Here is a 16733-nt window from a genome sequence, read left to right as displayed (position 1 = left end):
TCATACTCCTCACGAAAGTAGACTGGATAGCCCTGAAGTCTGGGCTAAAATTGAATTTAGCTAATTATATACTGCTTGTTATGTTCCCTCCATTTTTAGTTCGGAAAGTATTTGGTATCATTTTCACTAGTTGTTACTTAGACTAATGTCTGATGTCAAATCATAGCTGTATTTTACAGCACAGGTAGTTGTTTTTTAGTGGGAGGAGAATTAATAACATTTGTTTGTTAGCAGCATGGTAAATCAAACCTCTCCGTCCTAACAGTGAGGTATGACAGACAGTAGCAAAGCTAATGTTAGTGTTGCTTAGCGCTTTCTATTTCAGTTTCAGTTGTTCGTAACTGCCAGTTTGAGCTGAAATTTCCCCTGTTAGTTGTCTGCTTCCAATCTAGTTTAGCTTGTTTTGTTTGTTTATATTATGATTTATTTGCTTTGTTTTTGGAAAGTTCCATTTAAATCAGTCAAGCTAGCTACAAGGATGAATTTAGGGGAAAATACAGGGTTTTATCCATCATGAATGTTTATAACGGTTTCACTGAACGTTTTGTAGCATCTCTCTGCTTCAGAAAAGCATCTTTCAAATTTGGCAAGTGAATTGCTTTGGATTCAGGGATGTATTTTTGCTATCTTTATGAAAATGTGACCTAAAAAGAAAACGGGTTAAAAATGCCACGTGGAATAGTACAGCCCAGTCCCCAAGAAGTTCCATGCATATTGCATGTGTCACCTTTTTGTAGGCCCTTCTTTAGTCATGTCTGAATGCACTATACCCTCCCCAGAGACAAGCTGTGCTTCTGCCTTGTGTTGCAAATGTTCTGCATAAAATGCGGAGCCTTTGAGGGGCTTGGGCTGAAATGTAACACAGCCCATCTCCCTTCTGTTAAACATTTTTGCTCGAGGTACCTGTTGTTAGAGTGGGTGCTGGCAGAAAGAATCACACAAAGATCTGTCTCCTGTTATAAACTGTTTATAGTATTTTCTGGTTTTTCTTCATTCACACTAAAGAATATTTGTAAGCTTTAATAGGATTTAATGCTAACTGCCGTCCAAGCGCACAATGTGATACCAGAAGTGATTTGTAGAAATGGCAGACTGCCTCTAAAACAGCAGAGAGGAGAAAAGGTCCTGAGTGGAAGAAGGAGCAGCTGAACACGCTAAGACAGCTGCAGTCCTAGAGTATTTTTATGCAAAAAATTGTTCTCTTCATCCAGTGGGACAACTGAAAGGGAAGATGAGCAAAATATAGCTTTAAAAAGGCACGTTCAGAGGCTTCAGGTTTGTTTAATAATCTGCAGTTAACCAAGAAGTCAGCTGTCACAGTCCATCACAGAAAGGTGAATGTCAGAATGAATTTCTCTAAGCTATCATCTATATAAGAAACCTGTAAGAGGGACAGTAATGTTAAAATAATAAAACGGCATTTTAAAAGGCTGAGGAGGGTGATCTAGAGCCTCACTGGCCTGTGTTAATGGGGCTTTACCCTTCAGTCCTGAAGTGTCACTTTCGGGAAAGTTTAACAGGAAACCTTAGTACCAGAACCATCTCTGACAATAAAATAAAATGGTAAAAAGTAGAGATATTATTCTTATAATAACCATGAAAAAATCTTGCAGAACGTATACATTAATAAACAGCCACATAAACTAAAGTCTTTTCTATGAACTAAACATGTATGAACATGAGCTAAAGCCTGCAGAAAGGAGCAAGCAAAGGAAGAACAGATGGGTGCTTGGGCACTGATTTCACAGGAGATGGTGCTCTAATTTAACAGCTCACTGCTGCCAGAAGGGCCATCTTGCTTCCAGTTCTGCCTTCCAGTCCCTTATTTTGCACAGCAACTGATGCTTGTTGCTCCTTCTCCCACAACCCACAACAGCCGATTCAAAGCAGTAGCCCAGCAGAAGCCTAACCAGGTAGAAAAATACATAGTTTTCCACTAGTTAGTGAGTTCAGTCAGCTCATATGAGAGTCCAACAAGCGTCAGGGCCAGCACAAGGGAAGAACTGTGAGCCTAGGGAGAGCATGTGTGGAGGTCAGTGAAAAAGAGTGAGACAACCCTAAGCTATGTATTTTCTGACTTCTGAGTGAACTTTGCCTGCAAGGAAGCATTATGCTATGGCACTGAGTGAACTTCTTGGTAAGTTCAATGAAATGCAGCTCAGAGTTAGAGTTGTTCAATGGTATCTCTGGAATCTTCCTGATGCAGAGTCTAACAGACTAAAATTTCTGGAAGCTAGGAAACACTGAAGTGAGGTACATGCGCACAGAAACCTGACTCTGGGTCCTGGGAGCTGACAATAGCCAGTGGGATTTTACTGTGAGCGCTCCAGTGACACATTAGGTTCTAGCTGTATTTAATGTCGCAGGGATTAATGAAAGAAGATGAATGTGATTGTGATATGCACCAATCATGATCAAAATCTGCCCACCAAGCATGACCAAAAGGATTTAGTTGAGTTTGTGCATTCTAAAGCAGTTCAGGAAGTCACAATGAAACCCCAAGGGACTTCAGAAGCATTTGAAGTGACTTGTTTGTTGTCTGTAGTGTGGTGTTTTCAGCTGATTGAAAACAACTGAGGAACATGAAAGGTTCCTGAGAGAGAGAAGGGATATTTTTTTTTTTTAGTGGATATTTTCAGACCCTTCCCTCGTATTTGTGGTTGTATGACAGAAATCAGTTCTGTCATACCTCTGACCACTATGGGCTTGCTACAGAGAGGCCTCTTTTCAGCTTCATGCACCGACAGGCGGAGTTTTCCAAACAACAGCTCATCTAAGGACAGAGGGACAGGTTCATTTGCCCTCTTCAGATTGTAGCAGAGGCACAGAGGCATAACTAAAACTCGTATCTGGCTCAAGCAAGATCTCTTGAGCTGAAAATACTTTGGAGTTAGGAAAGTTTTAGAATGAAAGTTCATGTAGGTTGTCCTGTCCTTACTCTTTCCTAGACATCAGTTTCTGGCCACTATTCTTACCATTTCTCTCCTATCCATGGCCATTATCTTGATCCTTGAGCAGGATCTTGAGCTGAATGGACCTTTGGTCTGGTCCAGTATGGGCAATCCTAGGGCCTTATGGACAGGAAGAAAGATGGACTCCCCTTTCCAAATCATAAACATCCTTCAGGTCATTCTCGTACCAAGAAGGACAGGTAAATGAAATACTACCTCCCTCTCAGAGGGAACAGGTCTACCAGGTCCTGGCTCATACAGGGTGCACAGAGCGGCTCAAGTTGCGGTTTCACAGTAACTTGAGTCATTTTAATTACTGGCTACCCCATTCTTGGTCCTTTCCTTGAACCAGCTCTGGCATTCAGGGAACCCTGTGCCAAGCCGTGATGATACATCATCAGAAAACTGAAAAAGGGCTTCATTTCCTGTTGACATCTCTGCTCTGTTAACTGCAGTCTGAGACAGCTGATGATTCCTGGGATCCTTGCTCATGTATTAGAGGGCTGGCAGACAGTTCTGCTCAAACCCACATGCCATACTCTCAGGGGGTAAATACAAGGGAGTGAGGCTATCCACAATATGAATTTCAATTTGGAAAGGGTGCGTAAGATCAGGGTTTACAAAATCGTGAAGGCAGTGGATAAAGTGACTGCAGAATGTTTTTCTCCAAATCCTGCAGTACCAGGACTAGGGAGCACTCAGTAGAAGACTGGTTTAAAACAGATACAAGAAAGTACTTTTTAATGTAGCAGATTGTGAACTTTGGGAATTGAATGCCATCAGAGGTTTTGGATGCAGATAGTGCCAGCAGACTAAAAAGAGGACTAAACAATTAAATAGACTACAAGTTCATAAACATATACTAAAAGTACTAAGTAGGGATATGCTCTCTAACATCCCTAATGCAATGATTATGGAAGCTGGGGAAGAACAAGGGAAATGCATAAAGTAGCTAACCTTGCATTTTCTCCCTCAAAAGCGTCTCGTTACTGGAGAAAGGCTACTGGGGCTAGGTGGATGTTGGTCTGACCCACTGAGGTCTCTCTCATATTTTTATCAATCAGAGCCATAGTAAGACATATATTTGTATCCAGATGCGTATCAGAAAAAGTATGTTGGTAGGATAGTTTTTATTAATTATTTGAAGGTTGTATCTCAAGGTTCTCTTCCCTCAGTGAAACCTGATGTTTAGATCGTTATCACTAAGCACGAAGTATACCATTTTAGGACAATCCAAGTCATATTAGACATTGCATAGAAAGCGGCCCTTAGACAAAACTATAGCCTTCCTGAAGCTGTCCTTTTGCCCTGTGATCCTTCTGCTCTGTCTGCGCAGAACTCTATGGAGAATCATGTCTCAGAAATGATTTCTTAAGCTGTGGTAGAATTTTCCCCTAGGATATCAGTATATTTTGGGTATATTATTTGGGAGTCCTCTGCTGGAAAACATCTAGTGTGGCTGAAGGAGAGAGTGCCAGATTAGACATGGCATGAATCCCAACCCTTATTTTTGTGAATATTCCTTCTGCCTTTAGATAATCACATTAACATCAGGAGTATTGCTTATACAAGTACCACTGAGAAAAGGAGTGGTGAACAGGCTTGGACCCCCAAAACACTGTTCTTGTTCCAGCACTTTCCCAGTGAGACTCTGGCGCTGTTTTCAGAGCGCTTTAGAGTTGGGACATCCAGTAAGGGGGGCCACCCACTACTCAGCAGCCTCCAGGAATGAGTCCCAACCCATCTTTTAGACCCATCGGAAGTAACTTTTGGAACAGTTCAAATGTTATTTTCCTTCCCCTTTCCAAAGCTTATCCCACACTTAGGTCCACCAGGGTATAATAGACAGTACTGTATTTCAAGCTTCACTGATTATGGGGCCAGGGTCTCTGCTGAGGGATTTTTTTGCCGCTTCTCCAGTGCAGATGAGCCAGAAACCTCACCACAACCATGTGCGGCATGGTGCCTCGTGGTGGTTCTCGCCAGGCAGTGTGGGCCAGGGTACCTTGTACCCCTCTGACTTCCACCAGCAGCCAAGGCAGGCCTGGGGGGCACAGTGCAGCGAGAGACCACCTCAGGGGGAAACCTAATAACAGCAGTGACAGAAATCAGAAAAAGAAAAAAAATCCACCTGCGTTCTTTGTGACTGGCAATACCCAAGGGAGTACCACTGTGGGTGCAAAGGGAGGACTATGAACTTCAAATCATAGAAGGTGCTTACTTCTCAGTTTTTACCTGCAATTAATCAGTCTAGGAAAAAATGAAGTCATTTTTATTTGTACACATAAAAGGAGAAGCCAGGTTAAGGGCAGTTACATAAATCAGCCCCCAAATAAGAAAACGTGAGAAAAATCACTACCGGCAATACTGCAACTTAACCTCTAGATTTCAAGTCCAACATCTATAAAGGAATAAATATTCCGTGGAAAAATACCATAGTCCTGCCATCTCTTTGACCGCAGAATTACACTCATTATGATAAAGCTATAGTTATAGCATTGTGAATACAATGCCGCAGATAATGGCCTGCCGGTATTTTTCCACTATAAACCCTCAAGTGAGGCTTATACTTTTGTGAACTGCAATTATCCTTGGCTGGGATACCCAGCAGCGATCTCAGGCCAGAAATAGATGTTCTGTTTCGTTTACAAAGTTGTTCAAATTTCATTGTTCGATGAGTACTATTAGAGCCTTCCTGATTGCCTGCTTAGGCTCCATACGTACCAGAAGGATGTGCAGAGATTTTTCTACTGTGGCTAGCGTATCAATGCTGGGCTATGTTCAGGTTTGTGGGGCTATCCCAGCATCCACACTTACCAAACTGCCTAACTGTGTTTGTATGAATGCGGTCTGGGAAAATCAAGACAGCAGAGTTATAGCAAATTAGCACTGGCTAGCATATCCAGGCACGCACAGCAAAACATGCTTTAGGGAAAACTAGAGTGTCTTATTACAGCTATGGAAGGAAGGCGCATTGGCCAGGCCAATTAAATGGGTACAATTCAAAAGATTTATGTCTTGCAGAATAAAAGGGAGTTCTGACTTGATGTTACAAAAAAAAAAAAAAAGCAATTTTTAAAATTCTGCAGCATGCAAAAACCACTGGTATTGTTATGATTTTGTGTCTTTAGTAGGGCTTAGCTAAGGTGGCTTCTCATCTCTGTCAGATCATCGTACCTGAATTCCAAATCTGGCCCAGTTTGCTCTTTTCATGGACTACTGAAAGGGAAATTATGGTGGAAACAATGAGTGCTGATCTCCCTCACTGAAGTGTAGTTGAAGATGTAAACTTAGTGTTTCAGAAGTTCTGGCACAAATTTAGGATTTATCTATGCTCCTAAATTGTTTGAGTAGTTTTGTCCGTAACATAAACTGGAAAAAACAGGACGTTCAAAGTTAAGGTTGAAATGCCATTCCAGTTCATCCTGATGTGTTCAAGAATTACAAATTATAACCATGTAACATTTGTATATAAACTCATGAGAAACAGGATTGAAATAAGCATATGAGTAGTGTCAGACTTTAAAATAGTTATTTTAAGATAAATAAACATTGCATACAGTTAAGCATCACCTGTTATCTAGAGCTCCAGGCAATGATGCTCACTAAACATGAATTTATGCATTATCTGAATTTATTCAATAGCAACACCCTAGAAGAAAACATAAGATCCTTGTGCTACAGAGATCTCTGGTTGCTTCGGCAACATGTTAGATGCAGCAGGGAAAAATGCTCAGTTCACATAGTGCAAAGGAAATTTAAGATCAAAGCAGTTTATTGCTTTATTAACGTGTACTTAACCGGCAGGCAGTGAACTATGCATTCAAGATTAGTAATGCAACAGCCAAACCATAATACTAGATATGAAATGTTAATGTCACACGTATACATTTCCAAACACCCTTTTTTAACTAATCCCAAAGCAGTCTTAGTCCCCCAACAGAGAGTTGTATGCTCCCTGCCCGTAGGCGGTATGGGTTACAGGAAACCTCCCATTTAGCTAAGATTTCAGATTTCCCTATGCACACATACCTCCTGTGGGAGATGTGGTCCTCTAGCTTTATGTGAACTCCTGTGGCTCCCCAAAAGTCGTGGGTTGAACCACCTGCCCTTGAGAAAGCCCCACGAGGTTGCACCTGCGCTGCCTGTGGCCAGTGGGGTGCCAGCTGCTCCTTGCATCCCGTGGCGTAGGCAGGGATTGGTAATGTCAAAATGGGTTTTGACTTCTGCTGTTTCCACTCCAAGGATTCTCCTTCCTGTTACAAGTTCTCATGCTTCTTTTATACTTCTCAGTCTAACTCCTTCTTTGTGTCAAGCAAAGCCATGGCTGAGCAGCTGCCGGCAGCCATGTGGGCTGACACAGTTCAGACCAGAGACAGTTGGGATGTTCTGAATGCACCCTACATGGCTGAAGGTAATCAATCGTAAGTGGACAAAACAAGCCCATTTCCAGACTTTGTTCAGGCTCCAAAATCCAAACATAAGATCAATGCCTGCTTTATTGCATGCCAGTTAAATACCTATTATGATGATTCTCAATAAAGGGATCATAAAAGAGACAGAAGCAGCAAATTGGATCGTTGGAAAAACTCTGCAGATAGGCCATCTGGGCCTTGTGCTTTACTGGATGGTAAAGAATTTACATTTCATACTCCCACAGTTTACATCTTCTGAGGTGATAGAGAGAGTTGGATTATATTATTTTTTGGATGTTTTACATAAAATTAAGAGCTGTGATTGAAACTGGAACTGGAGTCAGGAAATCACCAGATGCTGTGGTGTGCACAATGTGGTAAAGAGCTAACAAATGCCACGTGTTATGTGATTAATTTAGTATAAATGCCAGTTATGGATTTGGTTTGTCAGCAGTTGGCTCAGTTTTTGTGACTGCTGGCCAATACTATAACTCACTTGTTCTATAACAGAATCCTCAGCTTTTGAATATGACAGAATAATTTAATTTATTAAGTGTACACTTTTCTGTTAGCGTCTAGAAAGGACACAGTTAAGTTTTCAGGTCTTAATTTAACAGATGGATTGTCTTTTCTATCAATACAGCATGATTTATGGTGGCAAAAGCAGTGAGGGGATAAAACCTCTATTGTTAAACTGCTATTGTTTCAGTATGTCTTCAGTCTGCATTTTTGGATTGCAGATAGACATGCAAGGAAGACTGGGGGTCCAACTATAAATAAAGCTGCAAAGTAAGGCACTGCTCTTGCTTCTGAGTCAGTCTCTAATCACTGGTCTTGGCATATCAGCACTAGGCCGTAGGGAAGAGCCATCTGTCAGAAGTAATTGAAAATGGAGGCACTGACCATCTGTAGGTCTTTAAGATCTTCTGATGCTTTTTACAAATCTAAGGATAATCCGGTGTCATCATTTAGAGTCTACATTTTCGAAGGGGATACTGGATTCTTGGTCTTCTATCTTCCACTGTTGTGTCCTATCCTTTTATCTGATAAATTGTTATTTTCCTCCATCCAGCCTTCACTATTGGCTGAAATGACCCCTGCACAACTGTATAAATTTGACATTTTTCAAGAGATGTGCTGTGTAAATTACAAGCCACCATTACTGCTAGAGTTAAAATTGAAGTAGACGATTTCCCTGAAGCCTTTGAGTCTTGAGTTGGTTGAAATGGAATTCAGATGCAGTTTCTCTGAATGCCATATTCCCTTGCTCTATCTTACATTATAAATGTAAGCTGTATTCCTGAGAAAAGATGAATAAATGTATAAAGGTACTGTGCACAGCTGTAGTTGGTTTAGGATAAATAGTACTCTCTGCTGTTTGTAACATGTTTGACTCTTGATTCCATTAAGAAATTAAGAAAGATTTTTAATGGTTACTTTACATGTTGAACAGTTGAATTTTGCACACACATCTCCACCTGAAATTCACTGGATGTGCCAGCATGAAGGAAACCAGCTCTCTCAGTATATTGTATACATTTGCACACATGCACACACATACATACCCACACGGGATGATTTCGGCTTCTTTCAGGAAAAAAAAGATTGTTGGAATATTTTTGTTAATTTTCTTTCTAATCCAGGCATTTGAGTTCTGTACATGTGCTGAGCTCACATGGAGAGAAGGGAGAGATACAGAGAATTTTTAATGAAAGTGCGGTCCCAGCAGGGTTTGAAGTACGCTGCTTTGAAATACAAAGGCAGAACTTTTTTATCCAAGCAACACAAATTTTCTGAACGTATACAAGGTGTTATTATGGTCAGTAAAAGCAGCTTGTTAAATTGCTTGAAGTTGGTTGAAATATCCTAATAATGAAAGGAAAAACACCTTTAGATTTCACCGGATGGTTGACTGAGATCAAAATAAAGTCCGTTTTTCTGAGCAGGGTCTACATGCAGGCAAACTCCAGAGACATGAGACTAGTGGCTCATTTGCGGCATTGGCCTGTGCTTTTTATAGGCAAACACTGCAGTAATGGTAATGAACAGGGAGATGAGTTTGGGATGCAGTACAGGGCACAGAGCAGGTTTATTCAGATGGATGCTTTGCGTTTATGTCCCAATGAGTCAAGGCAGGGAATATGCAAGTGTTTTCCATCCTTTCCACATGGGATCCCATCTCCTGAGCCCCCTTTCCTCTTAATGTGGGAGTACCTGGAGAAGAATAGAGAGTAGGAGAGTTTCTGGAGGAGAGTACCTGGGAAACAGAGAAAGTGGAGCCTGCCCATGGTGTGCTTGGTCCAGACACCTTAGGATAACAATGTGTTTGGCTTTGGGGGCCCGCGCTGTGACCACCTGCCTGCTCCTTCTCAGAGCTGGAAGCTGACTGTAGTGCTGGGAGCAAGGGACTTTTCACTCCCTGTTTCTGCCATCCCCAAGAACTGCCTCTAAACAAGGGATCATTGAAGGGCAACAGCTGGTTACCCGGCTCTACACGCTGCAGAGACAGCCCAGCAACGCGGCCCACATCAGGGCCTTCCCAAAGTGCAGAAATGGCTTGGAGCAAGGCAGGCTGGAAATGAGCTGCCATAAAACATCGGCGAAAGATCTTCTCTTTCTTAGGGTGGAGGTGTTCTTCAAAAAAAATGACACCAGACGCCCGAGTGTTAGACCAGCTGGTTTTGCTTTCAAACAGAAAAAAAAAGAGATTTATCTAGATTTTAATGATATATTTCTTCACAAAGGAGACTTTTACAGTGGAAATAACTGTGTGGATTCAATGTTAGAGTAATTAGGCTGATATAACCGTCAAACTCATCACTACGGTATCTGAGCAATGCTTGGGTATAATACTGTCTCACAGAAGCTACCATTAAGTCTGTCACACTCCTCCTGCAGTTCACTGGCTCCTAGGGAAGGAGTTTACACATTCCATTTTTAGGGTTTGTTTGGAAGCTTTATGGAGGGAGGTTGGTTGAGAGCCTTCAATCACAGACTATACAAAATGCTTGGATTTCCAGCACTGACATAGTGTTCCTTATCAGATTCACACTTCTAATACTACAGCTATGTTTTTATCTCTAAGCCACCAATGTCTTTTGGGTTGGTATGCATCCAACCTCAGCCCAGTCTGTCAAAAGCTCAGGTGAGATGAATGTCCTTTTTATAGCTTTACATGTAGAAACATTTAGCTGCTTCTGATGACGGTGGTTTTGTGAGGAAGAAAATAAGGCAGAAAAATTCTCACTCTTGTTTATGATTTTAGCCTCTTTTTGAGAAAAAGTCCGATGCACCCCTCTTTAAATGTAACTTAAGGTTCTTCTTTGCTCCTATTTTTTAGGCTTACTATTCATGTATTTTATAGAAGATGGATGTTATTAGCACGGAACAGTGTGGTGTTATCTATTATACCATGATATATTTACTGAGAAAATTTTAATAAATAAACCACAGGCTTGAACCTCTGAACCCTTCTAAACCAGCTGATTCCCATGGGGGGTTCAGGAGTTTTTATGGACGGATACTGTGTTCTCATGAGAATTTTATTAGAGCTCGTAGACTCAAGACTGACTAGCAAGAGAATTTATGAGGTTACATGGGAACTATCACATCTTTCATTCCAACACCCTATGAGTTTATAAAATGAAGCCTTCCTTAAACTGTGTTATTAAATAGAGGGTTTTTAATACAACTTTAATAAAATATCTAATGTTATCAGTGATTTCTCATCAGCCAGCACAGCTGATTAATTTTACCAGCTTTTCAGTCTTTGCTGTATCCTAGGTTAGAGTGTTGGGTAAGGGGTGTTTGTTAAAAAGTGAAAAAAGGCAATGGAGGTCATGAGTTACTAAATGCATCAAAGAACCCACGTCAAGATGGCTAATAGGGAAGGACAATAGAGCCCGCTAGTTATTTGCTTAGGCTTTCTGCTGTTTACTCTCTTGAATACTCTCTAAAATTCCTCTTGCTCTTCTGTTTAAATTTAGAACAATGTTTGTAGTTTAAAGTTCTGTAGCTGCTCATTATCCCACTTGAAATTTAACTTAAAATGTTATTTTGCATCATGTAGTTCAACTGGAAAGCTGCCCAAGCCAAGAATTGAGGTCTGTGGTAGCGAACTACAGAGGAAGTGGTCTAAGCAAGACTCCCTTCTGGGGATATTCCAACATTTCATTACATTGTGTGTACTAATGAGTAGAGCAAAGGACTGAGAGTCGGGAAGGGCAGAGTTTTAATCAAATGACTCATGATACGGCCTTCAGCAAAATACATGACCTTGTAATTCAGCCATCTTAGCTGTAACAGTGGGTAAAAATAGGGACTAAATTTAGTGTTTAGCAAAGATATAGATGTTATCTGTTTAGCTGCATTCATGTTCTGCAGTGTTTTTCCTCGGTACTGGAAGGTACCATGGGAAGACAGGGCACCTCCTATCAGCTACTCCAGAGAAGCTCAAATCAATGTTGGTGTATGTTCTTCCTCTTCCATGAGTTTTAAAAACTGTCAGTTAAATGACAGATGACCGGGTTCAAGGCTTTGCTCAGCCTGATTCACCTGTGAGTGATAAGATTTGTTTCGCTGCTGAGTTCACAGTGGTGATGAGGTCTGGGGGAGAGCAGGGACAAGGAGGATGAAAAAACACACATTTTGAGTGGTGGGTGCAGATTCAATGCATTTCTGATACGGTTTGCCCAGCCAAGTGAAGCTGGGAGGCTGACCAGAGCTGCACTCTGCTGCCTGAAGAGTGCTGCTTAACTGGTATGTGATGTGCATCAGATAAGCATGTGGTCCTGGAAATGCTGCCTTGGCCTTAGTCCTGACCAACTGTGGCTGTTCAAGATGTCCCAGGCCTTGTTATAAATCAAGGGTAGATTGCTGGTGCTTAGCCAGGTCAAATCTAGTTAGGAGCAGTCTGCTTCTGCTGCTGCTTCCTGTGACTCCAGCTATATGTATTATTCCTTATATCTAGCTCACATCACAGCTGCTGGACTCCACCTGGGGAGTTTCTGAATCACAGCAGTGTGTTTTCATGTGTGTCTGAGATTCTTTGAATGAAAAGTGCATATAAACATGTCTAGAAGAGTTCTCTGTCCTATATCTAAAAGTTTTAGGGCATAAAAAAGGAACAGGACTATCTCACTTCACTAAATTTGAAGTGATCCCTTTCATCTCGGTCCCACATTACATGTCTACTTGACTGTCCTTTAGAGATGGGAGGAAGAAAACCCAGCAGCATTTGACTGCTCACACAACCACCTTTCATGCCCTCAAAATGTCATTTGTGATGGTGAAGCACAAAGGGTCAAAGTACTATTGGTGTAACTCTACTGACTTACCAGAACTGCATTTTTATTAAAGTTACTCACGCATAAGGAAAAAATAATAAACGTGTCTCAGCCTCTAATATTTACTACCTCAAGAAGGAAGGAATGGGCAAGTTAGATATTGTGCTGCCTTTGGTAAAGCCGTTGGTTTATGTATTTTCAGACATTTATGCAAACCAGGTTGACCAAGCGTCTTGTGCTTCAGAGAGAAAGTATCTCAGAGCTAACATTTCACTGATCCTGTGAAGATTAAAATAGGAGGAAATAACATACAAACAGGACCACAAATCATTTATCTTATTGAATAAGAGAAAAGAAGCTTAGGCAATATGTCGGCTGAAAACCAAACTGGAGGGGTTCTTTGTTGAAGTTATAAGGGCAACCACATAGCCAAAAATCATTTCTACACTCATTTTTTCATCTTATGTAGTTACATGAATTTGTTTCTCTTTTGTTTGATATTTCACATTCACCAGTTTTTTTTTCTTACCCTGTTTTGGTTTGTGTGAGCATGACAGTTTGAAATTGGATCATTATTTTGGAAGTTCTGCAGCAGTTAAGAAGAAATAACTTCAGATTTCCATGGCACTAGAAAGAAAAAGCTTTGAAGGTATAGGGAACTTATGACTTCAACTCCTGGCACTTTTAATGGAAGTTGAGTGCTTTAGACCGTTTCCAACATAATAAATAATTGACACGTGGGTAGTTTTCCAGCTCCTTAAAGATTTACATCATGGCCTGCTTGGTTCTCCATGCAGTGCCTAGCCACTTCTATTACATAACATTTTCATAACATAAATAATGACCAGTCAATATTACTCTGGACATTTCCCCCATCAAAACATGTTCCTCCTGTAAAATAAATGTGAATCTAATCAGTGGTTCTCAGTACAGTGTGAGGCCTCTGATAGATTAATGAAAACATTCTGGTTTTCTTGCATTCCTTAGCAAGAATTTTATGTTTGTCTCTTTTTATCAACCCATAGCATAAGAGGAACAAACAAAGAAGCTCAAATCTGTATCTCTGAATGACCATCAGGTTCTCATTGGGATACACTGCAAACAATGTTGTAAACTGTTAGGAATGGGAGAACAACAACTTTTATGGGGATATTTGCTGCTTCTGGCAAATAAAAAATTGTTCCCCTCAGAACAGATGATCATACAGCTGGTTATCTGTATCCTCTTCCTACCAGTCAATCCCCTAGCAAGGTGGTGGATAACTGAGCAGGATGCCCTACTTTGCAATTTGAACAATTATTTCAGGCTCTAGTGAAAGTGCATTTCCAAAAATATGATGACCTGTGAGGTGGGCCTTCTGACACTTCTCTTCACCTTTGCAGGCTGTCGTCCTCCCCTGCTGCCTATTTGCCCGCCCTGGCTCTACCAGCTTCTTAGGCTGCTTTAACCAGTATAAGAAACACAAAGCTTACTACAAATATTGCCTAATATTTTAGAGTTGGTTTTAAATATGGGAAACAAGATTTTTTTGCTGAGACCTGGCCAGGAATTTTGGTTGCAACTTGTGCTTCCAAATGTGCTTATCTATGTTAGATATTTTCTGATAAGAATTAATTTGACCAGCACCTTTGCCCTATTTGGCAGTGATGAATCTCCGTCCTAATCTAAGATTCTGGTGCCCTGTTCACCCACTCTGTCTTCCTGCTAGTGAGAAAAGCACTGATTTCTTTCTACTAATATACAGACAAGAAGAAAGCTGAAGACTTTCAGAGAGGGACGATCTGAGTACCCTTTCAATGCGGAAAGCACTGAATGAAAAACAAAAAATTGAGGCACTTCTAAAAGAATGCTTTCTAATGATGTGTTTTTCAGTTGGAGTTTGGGTTAAAAGAATGGCAGGAGGAACCTCCTTTTTATGAGCTAATTGATGTCATGGAATAGCACAAAAATGTTTTGGAAACACCAGTCAGCCATTTTGCTTCACAGCCAAAGAAAGAAAACCCAGGGGAACTGTTGCCTTTGTAATTGTGGAAAAGTGTAGGAGTGCAACTTAAACATGTTTTTTCCATCTTCATTTGCAATTGTACGTTATAGGTTAAACTTATTTTTGTAGTCTGCAAAACAGTAGGGATATTTGAACCCTAGGTCATGAAAGAAACACACATGGATATTTGGAGAATGTGTCCTCTTTGTAGGCTGCCTCAAAGTATCGTTTACATTTTTTAATTTCCCATCCTTAGGACAATTACTTTGTAGAAAGTCAGCTTCATCATAATATCTTTAAGGTTTATAAAATGTCCACTAGATAGATTTAAAAATACAGTGTGAGAAAACCTGTTTCTATTGGCACTGCCATGCTATTCATCTGTCTTTTCAGACATGTTTTTGTTGGCATTTTCATCTATGTTTGGCCTCATTTTAATGAACTTTTAACTGCTAAATATTGGTTATCTATCTGGGCCACAAGAATCAAAAGTAGTTAAAGTTCTTTGGAGCTAAGAAGAATAGACAGAAGTACTGCTCAGCATTTTACACAGTAAGCTGTGGAACAATGAGCTATAATTATCTCCTGTTAAAAACAGCAAAATAAGAAATATGTCAGTTTAGATTTGAAGTTGGCAGCAATTCAAAATGTTGAGAGACTGACAAACTGGAAATTAACTGCCTTATTTTTCCCTTCATGCCTCTTCCATGTGAGTTTTTTAGGTTGCGTGCAAGTGCTCTAAAGTTTATTTGCGCCTTCTTCTATCCCTTCATCATTAATAGTGGTAGCATGATGCCAACAAGGGAGGCTCAAAGAGATGTCAGTTGTCATTATTCTAGGCACAAGCCAAAAAGTTCTTACAGCCTAACGTAGTAATTACAGACAGTTCAAATAGATGTGCGGAGCAAGGAAGCATTAGCATTCTCATTTTACAGATGGCAAATTAAAATACAAGGATGGCAAGCGTATGGCTTGAGCCACTTAAATGTTTAATACTGAACTAGTTGCTTAGACTCCTTCCTTAGTGAAGGCAGATCCGTAGTGGGTAGTAATTTATCTCACCTGCCTTAAACATCTATCTCAGAGTGGATAGAATGGGTTATCTCTAGCACAGGGCAGTCTTTCTCTCCAGCAACTATAGAGAGCTGAAGGTGAATATAGATGGTGAGATGACTCCCATCCAAGATGACTGGCCCAAAGTGACTCAGAGCCTTGTGCAGGATGGTTAGGGGCTGGAGCACTTGCCCTGTGAGGAGAGGCTGAGGGAGCTGGGCTTCTTCAGCCTGAGAAAGAGTTGGTTTCAGGGGGACCTAACAGCAGCCCCCAGTGCCTACAGGGAAGTTTTCAAGGAGAAAGAGCCAGGCTCTTCACAACAGCGTGTGCCAGGAGGATGACAGACAACAGGCATAAGCTAAAATAAGAGAGGTTCAGACTGAACATGAGACAAAACTTTTTCCCCACAAAGACAGCCAAGCAATGGAGCAGGTTGCCCAGCAAGGGTGTGCAGTCTCCATCCTTGGAGGTTTCAAGTCCCAACTGGGTAAAGCCCTGAGTGACCTGGTCTAAGCCCGTAGCTGACCCTGCTTTGAGCAGGAGGTTGGACGGGAGAACTCCTGAAGTCCCTTCCACCCTGACCAAGTCTGCAGCTCTGTGACTCTCAACTGACTATACTCTATGAGTTCTCCTTCACTCCTTTTCTTCTTGTCAAGGCCAAAGATATAAAATGTTATTAGAAAATGAACTGAAAACAAAACAGAACACAACACTACATCATTCTAATAGTCTATATTATCCCTGGCTTATTGAATGCTCTGTTCAGCTCTGCTCACCCCACTTCAACATAGATGCAGAAGAACCAGGAAAGATACAGAGAAGAGTAAGAAAACACTAGATGGGCTAGGTTCGGCAACTTGAAAAAGAGTTGCTAGGTCTGGCTGTGCTGTAGGCCTATAAAGTAATGAATGTTGTGGAGATGCTACAGAGGGAATGATTAGTTGGTGTTTCTTGGAATACAAGAAGTAGGGAGCACGCAACAAAATGATCAGGCAGAAAGTTAAAAAACAAGGAGTTGTTCACTGAGTATATAATTATGTGGTGA

Source organism: Struthio camelus, chromosome 3 (assembly GCF_040807025.1).
Source record: "Struthio camelus isolate bStrCam1 chromosome 3, bStrCam1.hap1, whole genome shotgun sequence".
Classification (NCBI taxonomy): domain Eukaryota; kingdom Metazoa; phylum Chordata; class Aves; order Struthioniformes; family Struthionidae; genus Struthio; species Struthio camelus.
This window is presented reverse-complemented; position numbering follows the sequence as displayed.